The following is a 25,739-nucleotide window of genomic DNA, read 5'->3' as shown; positions in this document are numbered from 1 at the left end:
GCTAAATCAATTATTGTTGGTCTGAGCCACGATGTTAGGGATAATTTGTTATACAGTGACAGAAACCAACAGCTGCCGTCTCCTCCACTTCAGGCACCTCCTCCCTATCCCACGGTTAAGGTGGTGCCTCCTTAGTCCCAACTTTTGATCAGGTACAGGGTTATTTATTCTCATTCACCTGACTCTGAATCAAAATGGTATTTATCTTTGCAGTGCACGAAGCTTAGCTCTGCCTTCCTCTTCATCTCCACACTAGCCCTCTCTTGCTTTAGATGCAAGGTTAGTTCCACTCCCTTCTCAGGAAACTGCCCTTGTCTACTTACCTGTCCAAGGCAGTAATAAGAGCTTAAAATGTTAGCCATCTTCAGAAGAGATGACAAGAGGAAATGTTTTCCAAAGTTTGAAGGGCTTGTGAGAGATAAATGTGTCAATGGTGGCACAGGGGTAGCTAATGTATCAGGAGCTGGGGAACATCACACAGAGGCCAGGGTGAGAACCTACACAGAGTTAGAAGCCAGAGTCGAGTCAAATAAAGTGAGAAAATGTTTGCAAAGGGTGGGGAGTCAGAGCAAGAGCCTATAGGTGGCCTGACCTATGGTGGCGCAATAGATAGAGCGCAGACCTGGAATGCTGAGGTTGCCAGTTCAAAACCCTGGGCTTGCCTGGCAAGGCACATATAGGAGTTGATGCTTCTGCTCCTCCCCCTTCTCTCTCTCTCTCTCTCTCTGTTTCTCTCTCTCTCTCTCTCTCTCTCTCTCTTTCTCCTCTCTAAAATGAATAAATAATTTTTTTTTGTATTTTTCTGAAGCTGGAAACGGGGAGAGACAGTCGGACAGACTCCCGCATGCACCCAACCGGGATCCACCCGGCACGCCCACTAGGGGCGATGCACTGCCCACCAGGGGGCGATGCTCTGCCCCTCCGGGGCATCGCTCTGTTGCAACCAGAGCCATTCTAGCACCTGGGGCAGAGGCCAAGGAGCCATCCCCAGCACCTGGGCCATCTTTGCTCCATTGGAGCCTCGGCTGCGGGAGGGGAAGAGAGAGAGACAGAGAGGAAGGAGAGGGGGAGGGGTGGAGAAGCTGATGGGTGCTTCTCCTGTGTGCCCTGGCCAGGAATCAAACCCGGGACTTCTGCACCGCAGGCTGACGCTCTACCACTGAGCCAACTGGCCAGGGCAATAAATAAATTTTTTTTTTAAAAAAAAGAGAGCCTTTAGATAACCAGTTCATTAAATGTGACATGAAGTCACAGATGCTATTCCTGGCAATAATTTTTTTAATTATTTTTATTTATTCATTTTAGAGAAGAGAGACAGAGAGATAGAGAGAGAGAGAAGGGAGGGAGGAGCAGGAAGCATCAACTCCCACACATGCCCCAATCAGGCAAATCCAGAGTTTCGAACTGGTGACCTCAGCATTCCAGGTTGACGCTTGATCCACTGTGCCACCACAGGTCAGGCTGGCAATAATTTTTAAGGTCACTCCTTACAACCTTTTATATCTAGTAAACTTAATAAAAGAAATAAAGTAAACTAGAAATTTGGTCTCAGTTATCACACACTTTCCCTATAGACACTCACAGGCCATTATTTGTGCTGTGAGTGTGTGTGTGTGTGTGTGTGTTTGCATGTGTGTATAACAAAGCAAACTCTGTGGTAAGGGTAACTGTTTGAGAAAGCCATGTAAGGCAAAACACACTAATCTACTGTCTCCAAAGCATGAATTCTGCTATCAGATCTAGGCCCCAACGCTAACCAGCTGTGTGACCCTGAACAAATTAATAAACCTTTCCGATCATCTATACCATAATTTATAAAATGGGAATGATAATAGTAGTACTCATTCTCAAAGTTTAAGATTTAAAAAATACCATAATTAAAGTATCAAAGCACTTTTAATATGCAATTCATAAATTTTGAATTCTCTCCTCTTTCCCACATGTAAAATGTGGTAAGACTGCCCAAGGGCTGCTGAACCAACCCATTTGTCCACATGCATTATTCAGAGCTTAACCCAGGCATGTCCTGACTCCTGGGGTCAATCCAATTAGTCACTTATGGGCTGTAGCTTTAGGGGTCCTGACACCATGCTAAAAATTCTCATCAAGAATTCTCTTTTCCTGTTTTCCTTGATAACTACAATTTATTTTTTTTAATCACCAACAGAACCACATTCTCCTTCTGGGCCATGTCTAAAGAAGCTGGTTTGCCACATAGTCTCAAAACACATTCCTGCAAATAAATGCCACGCACGTTAGGGCCTGACTCAACTTGATGACTGTGACATTCTCAATGAGAGAGAGGAAGCCAGGCTTTTAGAGAGTCTGTCCCAGGGGAAGCAGCAGGAAACTGATTGGGTTAATCCTCTATATGGCTCCTGATTTTTCAAGATTTAAAGCGTAGCAGAAGCTGAAAACAGCCAATTTTTTCTCATATTTTCACATAGAATTCTTTTTAAACGAGCTCCTTTCCTTAAATGTCTCATTTGGGGGGGTGTATCCATAGTAGGTGAGCCAGGGAGCACTCTGGGACAGTCCTGACCATCTCCATGCAGCCATAGTTGCCGGGATTGGTCTGGGATCACCCCGCAACAGTTCTCCTTGTCAGACAAAGAACAAATATGTCTTAAAGAAAGCATCATAGAAACTTACACTAGAAATGTGCTTTGTCCCTGGAAGCATGCAGGCCTCAAGTCTGCATCTTAACAAAGAATCTTTTTTATTGAACTTGTTTAGGTGATATTAATTAATAAAATTATATAGGTTAAAGATGTAAAATTCTATAATACATCACCTCTATATTATATTGTGTGTTCAACATCCCAAGTCAAGTTTCCTTCTGTTACCCTTCAACCCCCTATACCCTCCTCCATCTCCCTCTACCCCCTTCCCTCTTGTAATCACCATGCTGTTATCTGTGTCTATGAGGTTCTTTTTCCTTTACTTAATCCTTTTACCTTTTTCACCCAGCCCTCAACCCCCTTCCCCTCTGACAGCTGTCAGTCTGTTTTTATTTTGCTTGTTAGTCTATTTTGTTCATTAGTTTCCACATATGCATAAAATCATATAGTACTTGTCTTTCTCTGACTGGCTTATTTCACTTAGCATAATAATCTCCAAATCTATCCATGGAGTCACAAAAGGTAATATTACCTTCTTTTTTACAACCCAGTTGTATTCTATTGTTTAAATATACCACAACTTTCATATTTACTCATGTACTAATAGACACTTGAGCTGTTTCCAGGTCTTAGCTATTGTAAATAATGTTGCAATGAACATAGGCGTTCATATATTCTCTCAAATTACTGCTTTGTATTTCTTTAAAGATATTCCCAGAAATGCAATTGCTGGGTCATAGGGCAGTTCCATTTTTAATTTTTTGAGGTAACTCTACACTGTTTTCCACAGTGGCCGCACCAATCTTTATTCCCACTAACAGTGCACAAGGGTTCCCTTTTCTCCACATCTTTGCCAACATTTGTTGTTTGTTATGTATTGATAATAGCCAATCTGACAGATGTGAAATGATATCTCATTGTGGTTTTAATTTTCATTTCTCTGATGGTTAGTGATGCTGAACATCTTTTCATAAGTCTATTGGCTATTGTCTGCCTCATGAATCCAAAATTCATTCCAGATGTTGCTGTGTATTCAGAGAAATACTCCACAAAGGGAGAACCTGTCTTTCTGGAGAAACACCAACAGTTTATTTCCATAGAGCAATGATGAGACCCTCCAATAGAGGAGCTGCACAGGATCGTGAAGACAGCTGCCCTTTCATATAAGGTCCACCTGCATTGAAACCCCATCTCCTCCACTGACTACCTATGTGTCCTTTGAAACACAGCATTGATATTAATAGAAGAACAGGACATTAGTTGGACTCTGGATTCTAGAGAATAAACTGAGACTCCAAACAACTAGAGAGGCATAGTGCTTATGAAGCTCCTCAGAAACAGAACCAGGGTTTCAAGAAAAGAAACTAGAAAGCCTGACTAGGTGGTGGTGCAGTGGATCAAGCATCAACTTGGGATGCAGAGGACCCAGGTTCGAAACTTCAAGGTTGCTGGCTTGAGCATGGGCTCATCCAGCTTGAGCATGGAGTCACCAGCTTGAGCGCTGGGTCACTGGCTTGAGTGTGGAATCATAGACATGAACCCAAGGTTGCTGGCTTGAGGCCAAGGTTGCTGGCTTGAGCAAGGAGTCACTGGCTTAGCTATAGCCTCCCCACCCTGGTCAAGGCACAAGTGAGAAAGCAATCAATGAACAACTAAGGTGCCGCAACAAAAAATTGATGCTTCTCATCTCTCTCCCTTCCTGTCTGTCTGTCTCTCTCTGTCTCTCTCTGTCTCTGTCTCTCTCTCTCTCTCTCTCTCTCTCTCTCTCACACACACACACACACACACACACACACAAACAAGGAAAAACAAGAACTGATGGGTAGCTAGGTCTGCAACAAGAAGACAGCTGGTCTGGAAGTCCAGGTGGCAGTTTCACTTCTCTATCCAGTGAATACTTGGTTGGGGAAATAGAGAAGGACATAGGAACTATATAAATAAATTGGATTTGGATTTCTGGAGCAAAAACTGAAGAAAACAATCTGTGAGCTCTTAGCCAAGGTGATACTTAACTCCCAAACCTTGTCCAGAGACCAGCTGGTCTAAGTAAACTGTTTTCGGAACAACACATTGGATCTGCCCACTGAGCAGTAACTATTCAGACTATAAAAAAGCACATTCAAAAGATGGAAAGGAGGACATGGTCAAAGCTAGTGAATACAAATGTGAAGAGCAAGGACCAGTGGGAGCGGCAGTTTGCAAAATGCTGACTCTCAATAAGGCTTTCTCAGTTACTCTGAGAGTCCAGAAAAGTCCAAGGAAGGGGTAAACTTGGGACCATTTGTGGAATATGGATGAAAGAACATAAATTTCCTTATATTTCATTTACATCTCTCTGCTCTAAGAACAAGGTTTTTAAACTGAGAAGAATAGGATCTAACAACTGTGAGAAAATTAAAACTTGAATTCATTAGATTATAAAGGCACCCATGTTCTCTTAGTATTTTCAAGTCTCTTGGCCACCATATTAGAGATCAAGTTATAAAGAGAATAACCATACTATCCAAATTTCATAAAGAACTTATAAAACTCAACATACACACACACACACACTAAAAAAATCCAATTAAAAAATGTGCAAAAGACCTAAATAGACACTTCTCCAAAAAGGACATACAGATGGCCAACAGACATATGAAAAGATGCTCAACATTACTAATCATCAGAGAAATGCAAATTAAAACCACAATGAGATATCTCTTCACACTTGTCAGGATGGCTGTCACCAATAAAACAACAAACAAGTGCTGGCGAGGGTGTGGAGAAAAGGGAAAGTTCATGTACTGTTGGTGGGAATGTAGATTGGTATAGTCACTGTGGAAGGTAGTATGGAGTTACCTTAAAAATTAAAAATCAAACTACATTGTGACCCAGCAATTTCACTTCTGGTAATTTATCCAAAGGAACCCAAAACACTAATTTGAAAGAAGATATACACTCTTATATTCACTGTATCATTATTTACAATAGCCAAGATTAGGAAACAGCCCAAATGTCCATCAGTAGATGAGTGGATAAAAAAAGCCATGGTACATTTACACAATGGAATACTACACAGCCATAAAAAAGGAAGAATTCTTACCTTTTGTGGTAGCATGGATAGACCTGGAGATCATTATACTAAGTGAAATGAGCCAGTCAGAGAAAGACAAGTACCATATGATTTCACTAATATGCAAAATCTAATGAACAAAATAAACAACAAGCAAAACAAAGACAGACTCATACATAGTGAGCAGGCTGACAGCTGTGGGGAGGAGGGGAGGAGGCTGGCTGAGGAGGATGGAAGGACTGTGTAAAAAAGGACCAAAAAAGAGAGAGAGGGAGAGAAAGAGAGAGAGAGAAAACTGGATTACCAGTGCGAAGGGGAGTATGGGGAGAGATGAACAAAGACTTGTCCTGGGGATGGTAAACACACAATAGAGTGTGCAGAGAATTGGGCACCTGAAACCTATATAATTTCATCTACCAATGTCAACCCAATAAATTCAACTTTAAATAAAGAATGTTGAAATAAAATCAACAAGCTTGTCAATAATGTTGAAAAACCTAAATATAAAATGGAAAGTTTCTGATAGACTGAAAATGGATAAATGTTACTCCAATTATCAAGTAGCAGAATTCTTATTTAATTTTCCAATAGCCATGGGTATCATTACGTTTACTTTTTATAGATGAGGATATTGGCATATAGAGAGGATTAAATAATGAAGACTTTCTGGCTCATTTTGGAGTATAACTACATGTTTCGGATTCTTCCCTTGGAAAATGAGCACCAGGCATTCTGGAGAAATAGAAACATTCAGACTCTAAGGAGGAGTCAGGTAAAAAGACTAAAGAGAAAACTGAACTTTTCATATCTAGAAAAGTATGATAGTCAGTGAAGTCCTATGAGGGGACACTGTGGCAGACTCATTGTGGTTTTCTCCAGCACATACCCTACTCCTTTTTCTGAGAACCACCACCGCACTCACTGAGATGCACCTTCACCCTCCTATTTGACGTAAGTGATTGAACCAAATTTGGGCCAACAGATTTTCCCTAACAAGAGTTTGATATTGGAGATATTAGTCAATCTCTGCTTTACATTGGACATGTGAAAATATGTTCAATGTCACTAATCATCAGAGAAATGAAAATTGAAACTACAATAAGATAGCACCTCTCACCTGTCAGGATGCTCTCACCAATAATCAGCAAATAGTAAGTGTTGGTGAGGATGTGGACAAAAGGGAATCCTCATGCACCGTTAGTGGGAATGCAGACTGGTGCAGCCAGTATGGTGTTTCCTCAAAAAATTAAAAAAGGAATTGCCTTATGACCCAGTAATTCCAATTCTGGGAATATATCCAAAGAAACCTGAACCTACGCTATACATTTGAACATGGAAGTGACAGAAAACTAAGCTGGAGGTGCCCATATTTGGCTTCAGTCACATGCACAAAAGAGAGAGGAATGCATGGATGACAGAGGCACAGAGGTAAGAGTATGCAACCCTAAAAAAATGGAGAAAATAACCCTGGCTCTAGACATTCTTTCAGGTTTTGACTCTAGTCTCCTGCGGGAAATATATAGATAATTTTTTGTTTCTGGATACTCCTGTGATATTCTTATGGATTCTTATAAAATTTACCTTTAGTGCTTAAACTAGCCTGACTGAATTTGGGGAAATAGCGACCAGAATGCCTGGGTTAAATGAGCATGTGTTGCTATGTCAGACATGCTCTCTCCTGACACACAAGAGAGTCTTATGATATTACCCAGCATATAAACCAAGAACTTTATGCATATCATCTGGGAACAGATAAAATCAAAAGAAAATGAACTACACATTTAGAGATTTTAGAAACCTGGGGAGGAAAAACTGAAGAACATAGAGATAATGGTTATATTTTAATTTTCTTATCTAAAGATCACCACTTTGTAAGGAAAGGGAATTGTTGTACATTAAAAAGAAGCTAACACAAGATTCCATCTCCCAACTCATGGTTTTGCACAAGAGAATGTCTGAGTTGTGACAAAGAACAGAGGGGATTTTACAAGGATAGGGAAGAATGTGAGATAGTAGACTTTAAAAAAATTATCAGCTTGACCAGGCGGTAGTGCAGTGGATAGAACATTGGACTGGGACGAGGGGACCCAGATTCAAAACCCCAAGGTCACCAGCTTGAGTGTGAGCTCATCTGGTTTGAGCAAGGCTCACCAGCTTGAGCCCAAGGTCGCTGGTGTGAGCAAGGGGTCACTTGGTCTGTTGTAGCCCCTGCCCCCATCAAGGCACATCTGAGAAAGCAATAGGTGAACAATGAAGGTGCTGCAACAAAGAATTGATGCCTCTCATCTCTCTCCCTTCCTATCTGTCTGTCCCTCTCTCTGTCTGTCTCTGTCTCACACATACAAAAAAAAATTATCAAAGATGGTGATAGACAATGTTGTCAAAGAAGACAAAACCCCATCCAAAATTATGCAACAGGAAACTAAGATAGCACCATACTTGACACAGAAATTGTTCTCAGATAAAAATCATAGGTAAGAAAGTTCCAATTAAAATATATTATAATTCCAGAAACATGACACTGTGGGAATTCATAAAAGGCCTCTTCTCCCTACTTGTTCTTAAAATAACCATGACATTGTTCCATCAAAGGGGGGGAAATCTACATTAATACTTGAAATGTTTGACAAGAACTTTGAGCATATTTCCTGTTCTGGAATGACTCTATACTCTCTCTTACAAAATTGGAGAGAATTGGGAGTTGGCAGCAACAGCCAATCCAAGCCTATGACCCTACCTCAAAGGAATATGGATCAAGAGGAGAGATTGGCTGTGGCTGGGGGTTGTGGGGCCAGTTCAATGCTTACTCTACCAATGACTGCACAGCCAGGACAGGGTTGAAAAAATCCCACAATGATGAGCTCTTACTTCAAGTCATGATGCAGTGGTAGCCTATTTCCGCTCATCTGAGGATATTAAGGGGAAAATGTACTACATGGCCTGAGCCTCAACCCCAATCCTACTTCTGAAAGTAATACCCTGACAATATGATGACAAAAAAGGGGTGTTTTTCTGATCCTCACTCCAAATGAAAGAGAACTTTTCATCATGAATCATATTCCATAATTAAAAACATTTGATATTCTGAAATGACATGAGTAAACTTTTTCAATGGAGCAAACAGACTACAAACTTAAGCAGCACCAAGAAGCTAGCATCACTCAACCCTGGTTAGACATAAGGCTTAACAAGGATCCTTAAAGAATTACCCAACCCCTGATCCAGGACTCTGTTCCATTAATTGAGCTACAGAGGCAGAACTTCAAAACAACTTCTCAACAAATCTGACCTCTGAAAACACTTAAGCAAACAGAAAAATTGCTTAAGACTATAACAGGTATTTCCATGGCATCTTCTTTGTCTGCTTCTATCTTCTTCTATGAGTTTGTTTTTGTTTTGTTTGTTTAATTTGTTTATTTTTTATTTAACATATCAGTGAAATTATCCTGTATTTGTCTTTCTCCCTCTGACTTAGTTCCTTAGCATAATACCCTCAGAGTCCATCCATGCTGTCACAGTGGCAATATTTTGTCTTTTAAATGGCTGAACAGTATTCTAATGCATCATCATTTTCCATTCATCCACTAACAACACTTAGGTTGCTCACATATTTTGACTATATAGTGTAAATAATGCTGCAATAAATATAGGGTACATATATCTTTTCACTTAGTGTTTTTGTGCTCTTCAGATAAATGCCCAGATGTGGAACAGCTAGATCATATAGTAGTTCTATTCCTAATTTTTTAATTATTTTTAATTACATTTTACATTCAATATTATATTGTATTTGTTTCAGGTATGCAGCATAGTAATTAGACAGTCATATACTTTACAGTGATCCCCCTGATATTTTCAGTACCTTACATGACACCACATTAGTTATTACAGTGCTATTGACTATATTCCCTATGCTATACTTTATGCCCTTATGACTATTTTATAACTACCAATTTGTACTCTTTAATCCTTTTATCTTTTTCACCAATTTCTCCAACCCCATTTCCCTCTGGAAATCATCAGTTTGTTCTGTGTATCAATTAATTTCTTTCTGCTTTGCTTATTTGTTTTGTTTTTTAGATTCTACATATAGTGTATTTCCCCACGTATAAGATGCACCTTTTTCTGAAAATTTTGGGGTCTAAAAACTGGGTGTGTCTTACACAGTGGTTGTAGATTTTTTACTTGCATTTCCGGCTTTTTGCACTTGTTTTTGCACTCATTGTTGAAGACAGTGATTTGTCATCAGACACAGATGAGGACAAGCTAATAGATGAGAGTTTTGACAGTGATGAGGAGTTGTAAGAATTTTATGATGAATAAAACTTGAGTTCAATACTTTCTGTAATACATTTTTTTTCAAATTTCAGACCCCAAAATTAAGGTGCGTCTTATACATGGGGAAATACAGTAAGTGAAATCATGTGATATTTGTCTTTATCTGACTTAATTTCACTTAGCATAACGCCATGCTGTTATAAATTTTGCCTGGAGACTGGACTGATTTAACTTCCCACCAAAAGTGTATGAGAGTTCCCTTTTCTCTGCATCCTCTCCAACTCTTGATATTTCTTGTCACTCTGATGATAACAATTTTAACACATATGAGGCAATATCTCATTGTGGTTCTAATTTGCACTCCCTAGTAATTACAGATGTTGAATGCCTTTTCATATGCCTGTTTCCCAGCTGGCTGTCCTGTTAGAAAAAATGTCTATTCAAATCCTCTGCTCATTTTTTAATCAGGTTCTTTGTTTTGTTGATGTTGTTGAGTTATATAAGTTCTTTATATACAGGGGTGGGCAAAAGTAGATTTACAGTTGTGAATACACAAAACACAGTTTATATTGTATTATTTATTTATTTATTTATTTATTTATTTATTATTGTTTTATTTATTGGTATTATCAACCTACTCCTACCCACCACTGTATTTTGGATAATAAACCCTTATTGGATGTACAATTGCAAATATCTTTTTCCATTTAATAGGTTGCCTGTCTATTTTGTTGATGGTTTCCTTTGCTGTGCAGAAGCTTTTTTTTTTTTAACAGAGACAGAGAGAGAGTCAGAGAGAGAGAGACAGACAGACAGACAGACAGACAGGAACGGAGAGAGATGAGAAGCATCAATCATCAGTTTTTCGTGGCGACACCTTAGTAGTTCACTGATTGCTTTCTCATATGTGCCTTGACTGCGGGCCTTCAGCAGATCGAGTAACCCCTTGCTCGAGCCAGGGACCTTGGGTCCAAGCTGGTGAGCTTTTGCTCAACCAGATGAGCCTGCACTCAAACTGGAGACCTCAGGATCTCAAAATTGGGTCCTTCCACATCCCAGTCTGATGCTCTATCCACTGCGCCCTGCCTGGTCAGGCTGTACAGAACTTTTTTATTTGATGTAGTCCCATTGGTTTTTTTTCTTTAGTTTCCCTGGACTTTGGAGTCAAATTCACAAAAACATTGCTCAGATCAACATAAAGGAAATTGATTACTGCCTATGTTTCCTTCTATGTGTTTTATGGTTTCAGGTTTGTTTGTTTTCAGAGACAGAGAGAGAGTCAGAGAGAGGAATAGACAGGGACAGACAGGAACGGAAAGATGAGAAGCATCAATCATTAGTTTTTTGTTGCGCATTGTGACACCGTAGGTGTTCATTGATTGCTTTCTCATATGTGCCTTGACCGTGGGGCCACAGCAGACCAAGTAACCCCTTGCTCAAGCCAGCAACCTTGGGTCCAAGCCGGTGAGCTTTGCTCAAACCAGATGAGCCTGCACTCAAGCTTCCGACCTCGGAGTCTCGAACCTGGGTCCTCTGCATCCCAGTCCGATGCTCTATCCATTGCACCACCACCTGGTCAGGCTAGTTTCAGGTTTTAAAATTCATGTCTTTCATCCATTTTGAGTTCACTTTTGTGAGTAGTGTAAGATAGTGCCCTAGGTTCATTCTTTTGCATGCGGCTGTCTAGTTTTCCTAACATCATTTAATGAAGAGACTTTCTTTCCTTTATTATGTGTTCTTGGCTCCCTGTCATAAATTAGTTGTTTATATATGTGTAGGTTTATTTCTGGGGTCTCAATTCTGCTCCATTGATTCATGTTGAGTGTTTTTCTGCCAACATCATAATGTTTTGTTTACTAAAGTTTTGTAGTATAGTTTGAAATCAGGGAGTGTGATACCTTCAGCTTTGTTCTTTTTTTCTCAAGATTGCTTTGGCTATTTGAAGTATTTTTTGTTTCCATACTGTAAGGTATTTTCCCCGCTGAGGAAGAAGGAAGGGCATAGCCACAAAGTGTGGATAAGTAAAAGCTTTATTGAGTACAGCGCATCCCTCCTGAGATGATGTTCCCTGGTCCCAGAGACAGAGGCCAGGGAAGTTGCATGGGGTGACCCACGTGAGGATTATTTAAAGGGTGGTCGAGCTAATATGACATGGCAAAATCTTACTGGCTGACGGTCAGTTGTTCTTTTCCCAAGGACTCCTGGGAAGTTTCTTTTGGCGCGCATGAGTGTGGGCGGCTCTCACCAAAGTTTGTAGGTCTGGGTTCCTCCTGTGACCTTCCCCCATTGCTAACCACCCTACACATACAAATTTTAGAATTTTTTGGTCTATTTCTTTGAAAAATGTCATTGGCATTTTGATAGGGATTGCACTGAATCTGTAGATTGCTTTAGGTAATATGGACATTTTAACAATTCTAATTTTTCCAGCAATGAGAATGGATTATCGTTACATTTTTCTGTGTCTTTTTTAATTTCTTTCAATAATATCTATAGTACATAGTCTACAGGATTTCCCATCCTTAGTTAAATTTATTTATAGGTATTTTGTTCTTTTGTTGTGATTGTAAATGGGATTTTTTTAAATTTTCAAACAGTTCATGATGAGTATATAGAAACACAACAGATTTTTGTATGTTGATTTTGCACCCTGCAAATTTACTATATTCACCAACAGCAGAATATACATTATTTTCACAATTTCACAAGAATCATTTACCAAAATAGACTACATTCCAGATCACAAAAAACAAATTTAAGATAATTAAAATCCTACAAGTATATTTCCTGACATAATGTCATTGAAGTAAAAATCATTAACGAAAAGAGAATAATGAAACCCCAAACAGTCTGAAATCAATAGCATACTTATCAAATCAGGAAAGCAACAAAAAAGTAAATAACAATGGAAGTTCACATGGGGAGATGCCTTCATGCACAGATGTGCAGGGAAGACCTAAAGCTGGAGTCAGAGCAGGAGCAATGGCACCATAGTAACCTAGTCCCCACTATGCACAAGATAACATTAAAGAAATCTGAAGACAATGGAGCACTGAAGGGAACCAGAGCAATCATGAAACCCAAACACAGTTCAGTTTCTGATATCAACTCTCTATATTTCCACGAAGATACTAATCAAAGAAAAGTTAGAAAAGCTATATTAATTAATATCATTCAAAGTAGACTTCAGAACAAGAAATATTGCTAGGAACAGGAGAAACATTACATAATGATCAGTAAATGTGTATGCAACTAAAAATAAAGTATTACAACAAATGAAGCAAGAATAATGAAGTAAAAGGCTAAAAATTTACAATATTAGTTGGAGACATTAAACTTCTCCCAGAAATTGATAATACAAATGCATCAAAAATTCAAAGATACAGAAGCCCTAAGAACATCATCAGCTGATTTGACCTAATTTAGAAAATGCTTCCATCAAAACTACAGCATACACATTGTTTCCAGTACACATGTCATTTGCCATGACAAACCACACCTCAGGCAATAAAACATACCTCAACAAGTTAAAAATAATTAACATCATACAGAGTATGTTCTCTTATAACAACAAAATTAAAATGGAAATCGACAACAAAAAGATAACTGGAAAATATCCAAATATTGAGAAATTTAAAAACATTTCTAATTGTCATAAGAGAAATTAGAAGCTAATATATGACTTGATAAAAATGGAAACAGCATATTAAAACGTGTGGGATACTGTGGTTATAGATTGATTTTAGTATTAAATAGTTATATCAGAAAAGAGTTGTGGTGGTTATCAAATTATTGCATCTCATCTCCAAATTTACCCTTCAATATATGTTCTGTGATAATAGAAAAAAAACCATCTATGTGTTTTTCCTTTAAAGTGAACATGATGTTACAGTTTTCTCAGCAGAAGGCATGGAGGGACATAACAGGAGGACAGGGCTCTCCCAAGGTTTCCAGCTGCTACACAGGGGAAGAGAAAGGTGTGGGTCAAGGGTATAAGTAGGGTACAGCCAGGGGAGTTCTGTCCCAGCCACATGTCCAGCATGTGTGATCACTCCTGGGTGACCCTGCAGCCCCAGTTTGGCAATGGCATTTCCACTGTCCTCTTGACACACACAGAAATTGGTGTCCTGTGGGTTTCCTGCCTGCACTTACAAATGAAGGCCTGCAGCAGCAGGTGCCACCTGCTTGTAATAATGCCTGAAGGTCTTCCACCCACAGAGCACCTGAAGGCTTCCTGTCCAAAGGCCTCCCACCAGCTTCTTCATTTGGCCTACCTGTACCCCAGAAGACTACCGCTGAGCCAGTTCCTGCTGCAGACCCAACATAGTTCATTAGCCATGGAAAGTCCCTACCCCCACTCTATACCTACTGGTTGCTGACTGCCTGCAGACCACCTGTATTCCAGAGGATTACCACTGCTTTCCCAGTCACTGCAGACCATTTCCTGCCTGACTAAGCTTATAAACCTTTTTTTCTATCCCCTGGACTGAAATACGCCTTTTCCAATAAGGTTTGAATCCCTTCCAAGTGTATCGTCCATTGATGTGGTGAGTTTGGTGTGGCAATAGCACACAATGAGCCTCACTTGGGTGATTAGACAGGTTGCCTTCAAGGGCAGTCCCTCCCTCCCCAGAAAAAAACTTCTGGGAGTGACAGAAAGAAATCAGAGGGGGGACTTATACATACAGGTGGTGCCCCTTAGCAGCAAAGTGAGTAGTCAGCAGCAGCCTGGAGTCTCTCATAGCTGTCATTTTTTGTATCAATAGCTAGCATATGTTGAGTGCAGTTTGTAGGGTAGGAAAAACTAGTTATCTCTTAATAACTAAAACTATGTTTATTTGGGTTAGAGTTAAAACAATAAAATGTTGAGTATAGTGCCAGTGGGTTTTAGTCAGTCCTGCTGTAAACAAGGAAACAACATGGAGTCATCTTTGGCTCATTTATATACTACTTGGGTGCTGTCTTTCAGGGCTAATGTAGTATATAAAGTTTCTTTATATTTAATGTTTCTTATTTATTGTAGTATAATAATTTTATATTAAATGTTCCCTGTTTAACCTGTTATACAGTTTCTATATCCTGATTAAAGCCAGACATGTACCAGAGCAAAATTCTCAAATCAATAACTAAACTTTGGTTTTAGTAAATGGGGACAAAAAAAGCAAGCTAATTCCAAAGTATGCAGAAGGAAAGAAAATAATAAAGATAAAAGCTGAAAACCAATAAAATTAAAAACAGAAAATGACTGAAACCAAAAGCTGGCTCCTTAAGAAGTTCAATAAAGTTGATAAAATTCTAGTAAGACTTATCAAGGAATTAAAGCAAGAAAACACAAATTATCAACTAAGATGCATGGACAAGATAAAAGTGGTTGCCCAGAGAAGGAGGTTTGGGGGAGGGGATAAAGGGACAAATATATGGTGATAGAAAAAGATTTGATTTGGGGTATGGGCACACAGCACAGTCAAGAGTTTAAATGCTATAGAAATGTTTGCCTGAAATCTAGGTACTCTTATTGATTAACACCACCTCTTGAAATTTAATTTCTAAATAAAATAAAACACAAATTATCAGTGTCAGTAATGAAAGAGGAGACATAATTACAGATCCCACAGACATTATAAAAGAGTAAGAAAATATAAATAATTCTATACCAAATATTCAATAATTTAATGAAAGAAAATTCTTGAAAGGTTTCAACTGCTAAAGCTAACTTTAAAAGAAATAGATATGGGACAGATAGACAAGAACAGAGAGGCTGGGTGTAGGCAGACACACAGACTCCCAGCTCACACCACCGAACTGGATTATAAACTAATTTATGAACAATCAGCATGAAAAACCAAATCTGGATGACAAGAACAGCTTTCAAAAACCAAGGAGTGAATAAGAAGCCACAACAAACCTGGTAGAGAGCACCTGAATCTCCCCTACTTACAGGAATGGGGGGGGGGGTGAGGTTGGGCTCTCACTCCAAGAAAAAGAGCAGTAAATACTGCTCACAGCCACTTGCCTGGTGACCAGGGAACGAGGTGTTGAAAGGGCCTGCTTGTCTTCCAAAAAGAAAGGAAAGAGAGAGAGACAGATGGTGGGGGGTAGAGGAATATAGGTGATGACATGAAAAGCTGACTCATTCAGTGCTGGAGGCGGCCATAACTGGGGGAGGGGCTGATCCTTCCACAAAGCAAAATACAAAAGTACTTCCAGGTCACAGAGATACAAACATCTCTCCAGCTCCAATCAGAGCAACTAGACACAGCTGAAAACAAGAAGTGGGGAGGAGGGGCAGTAACTCAGATCTCCATGGAATCTGAGATACACCTCCCACTACTGAAGCTGAGAAAGCAACCCACTCCCAGAGAGATTAACTGGCAGAAGAGGACTTCAGAGCCTCAGGTCACACCCACCGCATTCCTGGATACAGTTTCAAATAAGCCCCCTGCTGAGATCAGCAAACAAGACAATCACCTGTTAAGAAAACAAACAAATCAAAACTTCAAAGTGACCCAAATCCTAAAGTGGATTACAAATAATAGCTGATGCCAACCCAAGAAGACCTAGAAAAAACACAAGTAAAACCTGGAGGCAGACAACACCAAGCCTAGACTCAACCAGCTCTACAAAGAAAACACCCAAACACCCAGACACAATGAGAAGACAAAGAAGTATAATCCAAATGAAACCACAAGAGAAACCTTCAGGAGATGAATTAAGTGATATGGAAATAATCAAACTTCTGGATGAGGAGTTTAAAATAATGATGGTAAAGATGCTTAGGGACTTAGAACAACAATGGATGGTCATCACGAACACCTAAATAAAGTAATAGCAAGTATAAAAAAGGATATTGAAATAGTAAAAAAGAATCAGTTGGAGACGACAAATACAATATCAGAAATGAAGACCACAATGGAAGGAATTAAAAACAGAATGGATAGAGCTGAGGATCGAATCAGCGAGTTGGAGGACAACTGGAATGAAGGCATGAAAGCAGAAAAGAAAAAAGAAAAGAGACTCAAAAAGTCTGAGGAAATTCTTAGAGAGCTCTGTGGCAACATAAAGAGAAATAACATCCACATCATAAGGGTTCCTGAAGAAGAAGAGAAAGAACAATGGATAGAGGCTTTGTTCAATCATATAATAGCTGAAAACTTCCCTAAATTAATGCAGGAGAAACTCTCACAAATTCAAGAAGCACAGACAAGTCCACTAAAAAGAAACTCAAAGAAACCTACACCAAGTCACATGACAATTAAAATACCAAAGCTAAGTGATAAAGAGAAAATATTAAAAGCTGCAAGAGAAAAAAAGGCTATCACTTACAAAGAAGCCCCCATAAGGATGACATCAGACTTCTCAACAGAAATACTTGAAGCCAGAAAGGAATGGCAAGAAATATTCAAAGTAATGCAGAACAAGAACCTACAACCAAGACAATTTTATCCAACAAGGCTATCATTTAAAATTGAGGGAGAAATAAAAAGTTTCCCAGACAAAAAAAAACTCAAGGAATTCATTACAACCAAACCAATGCTGCAGGAAATGTAAAGGGGCATGGTGTAAATAGATCAAAGTGGGAAAAGAATAAAGCAAAAGAGGAATACAGCTTTAAAGAATAAAATGGCAATAAACAGATACATATCAATAATAACCTTAAAGAAAATAAATTAAATGATCCGATCAAAAGACATAGGGTAGTTGCATGGATAAGAAAACAGGACACATATATATGCTGTCTACAAGAGACATACCTTAAAACAAAAGATGCATATTTCATGCAAATGGAAATGAAAAAAAAAGCTGGGGTAGCGATACTTATATCAGACAAAGTGGACTTTAAAACAAAGAATATAGTAAGAGATAAGGAAGGCCACTACATAATGATAAAGGGAGCAATCCAACAGGAAGATATAACTATTATAAATATCTATGCACCTAATATAGGAGCACCAAAATATATAAAGCAGACTTTGATGGATATAAACAGCGAGATCAACAGTAACACTATAATAGTAGGGGATTTTAATACCCCACTAACATCACTAGATAGATCCTCAAGAAAGAAAATTAACAAAGAAACAGCAGACTTAAAGGACACACTAGATCAACTCAATTTAATAGATATTTACAGAACCTTTCACCCTAAAGCAGCAGAATATATATTCTTTTCAAGTGCTCATGGTACATTCTCTAGGATAGACCACATGTTAGGGCACAAAAGTGGTCTCAACAAATTTAAGAAGACTGAAATCATATCAAGCACTTTCTCTGATCACAATGGCATGAAACTAGAAATCAACCACAACAGAAAAGCTCAAAAATTCCCAAACACATGGAAACTAAATGGCAGGTTGTTAAATAATGAATGGATTAAGAATGAGATCAAAGAAGAAATAAAAAATTCCTAGAAACGAATGATAATAAGCATACAACAACTCGAAATTTATGGGACACAGCAAAAGCAGTACTGAGAGGGAAGTTCATAGCACTACAGGCACACTTTCAGAAGCTAGAAAAAAGCTAAAATAAACAACTTAACCCTGCATCTAAAAGAACTAGAAAAAGAACAGAAAGTAAAGACTAAATGTAGTAGAAGAAAGGAAATAATAAAGATCAGAGCAGAAATAAATGACATAGAGGCTAAAGAAACAATACAGAGGATCAATGAAACCAGGAGTGGGTTTTTTTGAAAAGGTAAACAGGATTGATGAACCTTTAACTAGACTCAACAAGAAAAGAGAAAGAGAGGACTCAAATAAAATTAGAAATTAGAGGAGAGAAATAACAACTGACACAACAGAAATACAAAAGATTGTAAGAAAATATGATGAAGAGCTATATGCCAAAAAACTAGACAACCTAGATGAAATGGACAAATTTCTTGAAACATACAATCTTCCAAAAATCAATCTGGAAGAATCAGAAAACCTAAACAGACCGATTACACCAAATGAGATCAAAACAGTTATCAAAAAACTCCTAACAAAGAAAAGTCCTGGCCCAGATGGCTTCGCAAGTGACTTCTACCAAATATTCAAAGAACTAACTCCTATCCTTCTCAACCTATTTCAAAAAATTCAAGAAGAAGGAAGACATTCAAGCTCCTTTTATGAGGCGAGCATAATTCTGATTCCAAAACCAGGCAAAGACAACACAAAAAAAGAAAATTATAGGCCAATATCCCTGATGAATATAGATGCTAAAATCCTCAACAAAATATTAGCAAATCGGATCCAACAATATATGGAAAAAATCATAAACTATGATTCAGTGGGATTTATTCTGGGGAGGCAAGGCTGGTACAATATTCGCAAACCTATCAATGTTATTCATCACATAAACCAGCGGTACTCAACCTGTGGGTTGCGACCCCGGCGGGTATCAAATGACCAAAACAGAGGGGTCGCCTAAAGCCATCGGAAATACATATTTTATTTAAAAATGTATTGTTTAATAAATATGTATTTTCTGATGGCTTTAGGCGACCCCTCTGTTTTGGTCGTTCGACCCCCGCCAGGGTCGTGACCCACAGGTTGAGAACCGCTGACATAAACAAAAGGAAGAAGAAAAATTACATGATAATTTCAATAGATGCAGAAAAAGCATTTGATAAAATCCAGCACTCATTCATGATCTAAACTCTCAGCAAAGTGGGAATACAGGGAACATACCTCAACATGATAAAAGCCATCTATGACAAACCCACAGTGAACATTATACTCAATGGGCAAAAATTAAAAGCAATCCCCTTAAGATCAGGAACCAGGCAGGGGTGCCCCCTTTCACCACTCTTATTCAACATAGTCCTGGAAGTCCTAGCCACACCAATCAGACAAGAAGAAGATATAAAAGGCATTCAAGTTGGAAAAGAAGAAGTAAAGCTATCATTATTTGCAGATGATATGATATTGTATATAGAAAATCCTAAAGTCTCAGTCAAAAAACTACTGAACCTGATAAATGAATTCAGCAAGGTGGCAGGATATAAAATTAATTCTCAGAAATCAGAGGCATTTTTATACACCAACAATGAATGTCAGAAAGAGAAATTAAAGAAACAATCCCCTTCACTATTACAACCAAAAAAATAAAGTACCTAGGAGTACATTTAACCAAGGAGACAAAGACTTGTACTTAAAAAATTATAGAACATTGATAAAAGAAATCAAGGAAGATACAAACAAGTGAAAACATATACCATGCTCATGGTTAGGAAGAATAAACATCATTAAAATGTCTATATTACCCAAAGTAATTTATAAATTCAATGCAATACCAATTAAAATACCAATGACATACTTTAAAGATATAGATCACATATTCCAAAAATTTATATGGAACCAAAAGAGATCACGAATAGCCTCAGCAATCTTAAAAAAAGAAGAATAAAAGAAGAATAAAGGGGGATGCATCACACTTCCTGATATCAAGCTGTAATACAAGGCCATAGTACTCAAAACAGCCTGGTACTGGCATAAGAACAGGCATACAGATCAATGGAACAGAACGGAGAACCCAGAAAGAAACCCACAGCTCTATGGACAACTGATATATGACAAAGGAGGTAAGCGCATACAATGGAGTAAAAACAGCCTCTTCAACAAATGGTGTTGGGAAAATTGGACAGCAACCTGCAAAAAAATGAAACCAGACCACCAATTTATACTATTCACAAAAATACTCAGAATGGATAAAAGACTTAAATGTAAGGCATGAAACCATAAGCATCTTAGAAGAAAACATAGGCAGTAAGCTCTCCGACATCTCTCGCAATGATATATTTGCTGATTTATCTCCACGGGCAAGGGAAATAAAAGACAGGATAAACAAATGGGACTATATCAAACTAAAAAGCTTTTGCACAGCCAAAGACAATAAGAACAGAATAAAAAGACAAACTACACAATGGGAGAACATATTTGACAATATGTCTGATAAGGGGTTAATAACCAAAATTTATAAAGAACTTGTAAATCTCAACACCAGAAAGACAAACAATCCAATTCAAAAATGGGCAAAAGAAATGAATAGACACTTCTCCAAAGAGGACATACTGATGGCCAATAGGTATATGAAAAAATGCTCAGCCCTGGCCGGTTGGCTCAGTGGTAAAGCGTCGGCCTGGCGTGCAGAAGTCCCGGGTTCGATTCCCGGCCAGGGCACACAGGAGAAGCGCCCATCTGCTTCTCCACCCCTCCCCCTCTCCTTCCTCTCGGTCTCTCTCTTCCCCTCCTGCAGCGGAGGCTCCATTGGAGCAAAGATGGCCTGGGCGCTGGGGATGGCTCCTTGGCTTCTGCCCCAGGCGCTAGAGTGGCTCTGGTCGCGGCAGAGCGACGCCCTGGAGGGGCAGAGCATCGCCCCCTGGTGGGCAGAGCATCTCCCCCTGGTGGGCATGCCGGGAGGATCCCGGTCGGGCACATGCGGGAGTCTGTCTGACTGTCTCTCCCCTTTCTAGCTTTGGAAAAATACAAAAAAAAAAAAAGCTCAACTTTGCTAATCATTAGAGCAATGCAAATTAAAACCACAATGAGATATCACCTCTCACCGGTCAGAATGGTGCTCATCAACAAAACAACATAGAGTAAGTGCTGGCGAGGATGTGGAGAAAAGAGAACCCTCCTACACTGCTGGTGGGAATGCAGACTGATGCAGCCTCTGTGGAAAACAGTATGGAGATTCCTCAAAAAATTGAAAATCAAATTGCCTTTTGACCCAGCCATCCCACTTTTAGGAATATACCCCAAGGACACCATAGAACGGTTCCAGAAGGAGAAATGCACCCCCATGTTTATAGCAGCATTGTTCACAATAGCGAAGATCTGGAAACAGCCCAAGTGTCCATCAGAGGACGAGTAGATTAAAAAGCTTTGGTACATATACACTATGGAATATTACTCAGCCATAAGAAATGATGACATCGGATCATTTACAATAACATGGATGGACCTTGATAACATTATACGAAGTGAAATAAGTAAATCAGAAAAAACTAAGAACTATATGCATGGGCATAGATGGGACATAATAATTAGACTCAGAGACATGGACAAGAATGTGATGGTAACAGGGAGTGGGGTGGAGCGGGGGCGAGGAAGGAAAGGGAGGGGTGGGGGAGGGTAGGGGCACAAAGAAAACCAGATAGAAGGTGACGGAGGACATTTTGACTTTGAGTGTGGAGTATGCAGCATAATCAAAGGTCAAAATAATCTGGAGATGTTTTCTCGGAACATATGTACCCTGATTTATCAATGTCACTGCATTAAAATTAATAAAAATACGATTAAAAAAATAGATACGAATAGCTTCCTGTCTCCTGAAGAAATTGAATCCAAAATTATACGCCTTCACAGAAAATGCCATACATACCTATAGCTTTACTGGTGAATTATATCAATAATTTAAGGAACGAATATGCCAATTCTACACTAATACTTCCAAGAAATTAAAGAGAATGAAACACTCATATGACCATAATTATCCTAATATCAAAATCAAACAAATATATTGCAAGAAAATACAACCATAGATTACTAACCCTCATAAATTTAAACTGTAAAATCCTCAGAGTGTTAATAAAAGAACTTAGCAATATATAAAAGTATCATGAGATTTACCCTGCTAATGCAAAGTTGGCTCATTAGAAAATCAATCATTATAATTCACTATATCAAAGTACAAATCAATGAAATTGGAAACAGAAAACAATGGAGAAACTAAATGAAATCAAAAGTTTTTTTGAAAATATCAATAAAAATAAAATAAAAACCTCTACACAGGCTAATCAAAAAGAAAAGAGAAACAAAAGATATGTTACTATCATAACTGAAAAAGATGCTATCACTACTGATCTCAATGACAATAAAAGGATTATAAAGGAATTCTATGAATGATTCTATCCCCAAAATATCACACCTTTGATGAGATGGAAAAACTCCTTGAAAGACACAGTCTATCAAAACTCACATAAGGAGAACTAGATAATCTGAATAAGCTCTTATTTATTAAAAAGAGTGAGTCAATCATCAACAACCTTTTAAAACAGAAAGTTCCAGGCCCAGATCATTTCATTAGTAAATTTTACCAAATATTTAAGAGGAAGTAATACTAATTGTCTTCATTTCTTTAAGAAAATAGAGCAAAAATGAGACTATCATTATCTTAATACTAAAGCAGATAAAGATACTACAAGAAAAGAAAACTACAGGCACTATCTCTCATAAACATACATGCAAAAATCTTCAACAAAATATTATCAAATTGAATCCAGCAATGTAAAGAAAGAATCACAGCATATTTATCCCAAGAGTATGAAAGGTTAGTTTAATATTTGAAAATCAATTAATGAAATAAATCAAGAAGAAAAATTCCATGAGTGTATCAATAGATGTAAAAGCACTTGAAAAATTCAATGCTCATTTATGATAATTCTCAAAAGAAAAGATTTCCTCAACATAATAAAGATTATCTACAAAAAAATCTACAGTTAAAGTCATATTTAATGGTGAAAAAGTAGGTAGTTTCCCACTAAGATACAAGATAAAGATGCCCCCCTCTCACTACTTCTATTCAACTTGTACTGAAAATCCTAGCTAATATAATGAAAAAAGAAAGGAAACTTAAAAGTTCACATATTGGGAAGAAAAAAAATTTGTCTTTTTTTTTTTAAATGGCATATGTCTATGAAGAAAATCACAAAGAATCAACAAAAAACTCCTGAAAACAATAAGTGATTATAGCAAGGTTTTAGGATAGAAGTTCATTACACAATATCAATTGCTTTCTTATAAGAGCAATTGAAATTTGACATTAGCACTAAAAAATGAAGAAGTTAGAAATAAATCTACTAAGATATAACTCTGAGGAAATCAAAGAAGATTTACATAAATGGAAATATAGTCAATGTTCATAGAAGAAAATTTAATATTGCTAAAATGTTAATTTTTCTCAACTAATCTACAGATTTAACGCACTTTCAACCAAAATACCAGCAAGTTGTTTTGTGAAAAACATCAAAATGACTCTAAAGTTTGTATATAAAGGCAAAAATCCCAAAATAGCCAACACTACCCAACTTCAAGACTTAGTATAAAGCCATAATAGTCAAGATAATGTGGTCTTAGTGAAAGATTAAACATAGATCAATGGAATAGAATAAACATAACAGAGCTCAGAAAACACACACACATACACACACACTCATACATCAAACAATGAATCTTTGACATGGAGCAAAGACCATTCAATGGAGGAAAGATAGTTTTACAACAAATGGTGCTGGAACAACTACACATACACATGCAAAAAAAAAAGAAATTAGTCTAGCACCTTTTACATAACTTAACTCAAAGTTGATCATAAACCTAAATATAAAACACAGAACTATAAAACTACTAAAAAAATAACAGAAAAAAATCCAGGTGATCTCAGGTTTGGTGTTAACTTTTTATTTAAAACACCAAAAGCACAATTCATGAAAGAAAAAATTTATGTTGAAGTTCATTAAAATTGTCTGGCCTGTGTTGGCACAATAGATAAAGCACCAACCTGGAATGCTGAGGTTACCAGTTCGAAAACTGGGCTTGCCCTGTCAAGCGACTACTATGAGTTGATGCTTCCTATTCCTCCTCCTCACTTTCTCTCTCGCTCTCTCTTCCTCCCTCCCTCTCTCTCTCTCTCTCTCCTTTCACTAAAATTAATAAAATATTTTTAAAAGCTCATTAAAATTAATAACTTCTCTACAGAAGAAATAGTTAAAACAGTGAAAAGACTTCTCACAGACTAAGAAAAATTTGCAAAACACATATCTGATTAAAAGACATTAAAAATATACAAAAAACTTTTAAAAACTCAAAATGGCTCAGCAATAGTGTCGGCCTGGCATGTGGCAGTTCTGGGTTCAGTTCTTGTCAGGGCACACAGGAGAAGCAACCATCTGTTTCTCCACCTCTCCCCCTCTCCCTTCTCTAGCTCTCTTCTCTTCGGACACCCACGTCAATTAGTTCTAGCAAGTTGGCCACAGGCACTTAGGATGACTCCATGGCCTGCCTCAGGCACTAAAATAGCTCAGTGGCCCGAGCAATGGAGTAATGGCTCCAGATTGGCGGAGCATCGCCCAGTAGGGGTTTGCTGGGTAGATTCTGGTCAGTCGGGGCACAAGTGGGAGTCTGTCTCTCTGCTTCCCTGCCTCTCACTTGATAAAAAAATAAAAATAAATTTTTAAACTCAAAAATAAGAAGGCTACTTTATTTAAAAATGGGCAAAAGACCTAGAAAGACACATCAGCAAAAAAGTTATATATGTGACAAGTAAGTATATAAAAAATGCTTAGTCATTAGGTAACTTAAAATTAAAACAAGATGCTATTATACACGTATTAGAATAGCTAAAATACAAAAAAAAAAGATAATAGCAAAAAGAGCTAAAGGAACTCACATTTGTTATGATCAGAATGCAAAATGCTATAACCACTTTGGAAGACAATTTAGCAGTTTCTTTTATTCATATATATATATATATATATATATATATTTAATTGAATTTACTGGAGTACATATTCCAATGTACAACTCAGTAAAACATCATCTTCACACTGTACTGTGTACCCAGGGCCCCAATATGGTACAGACTGATAGCTGTGAGAGGAAGGGGGTATTGAGATACTGCATGATAGAGGTAAAGGGAATAAGGGACAAAAATTATATATATATATATATATATATAATATAATTATATATTATGTAGACATAGAAATATGTCTACATATAATTATGTAGACATAGAAATCAGAA

General features: G+C 37.9%; 1 non-coding gene across 1 annotated transcript; it reads right to left on the bottom strand.

Moving 5' to 3' along the window:
- Positions 1-1,103: 1,103 nt before the first annotated feature.
- Positions 1,104-1,179, bottom strand: TRNAR-GCG (transfer RNA arginine (anticodon GCG)). The gene has a single exon. It is a non-coding gene; the product is annotated as a tRNA-Arg (tRNA).
- Between the last annotated feature and the right edge of the window lie 24,560 nt (positions 1,180-25,739).

The sequence above is a fragment of the Saccopteryx leptura genome, chromosome 9 (assembly GCF_036850995.1).
Source record: "Saccopteryx leptura isolate mSacLep1 chromosome 9, mSacLep1_pri_phased_curated, whole genome shotgun sequence".
Taxonomy (NCBI): Eukaryota; Metazoa; Chordata; class Mammalia; order Chiroptera; family Emballonuridae; genus Saccopteryx; species Saccopteryx leptura.
The sequence above is the reverse complement of the archived record's forward strand: the minus strand, read 5'-3'. Positions and strand labels throughout refer to the sequence as shown.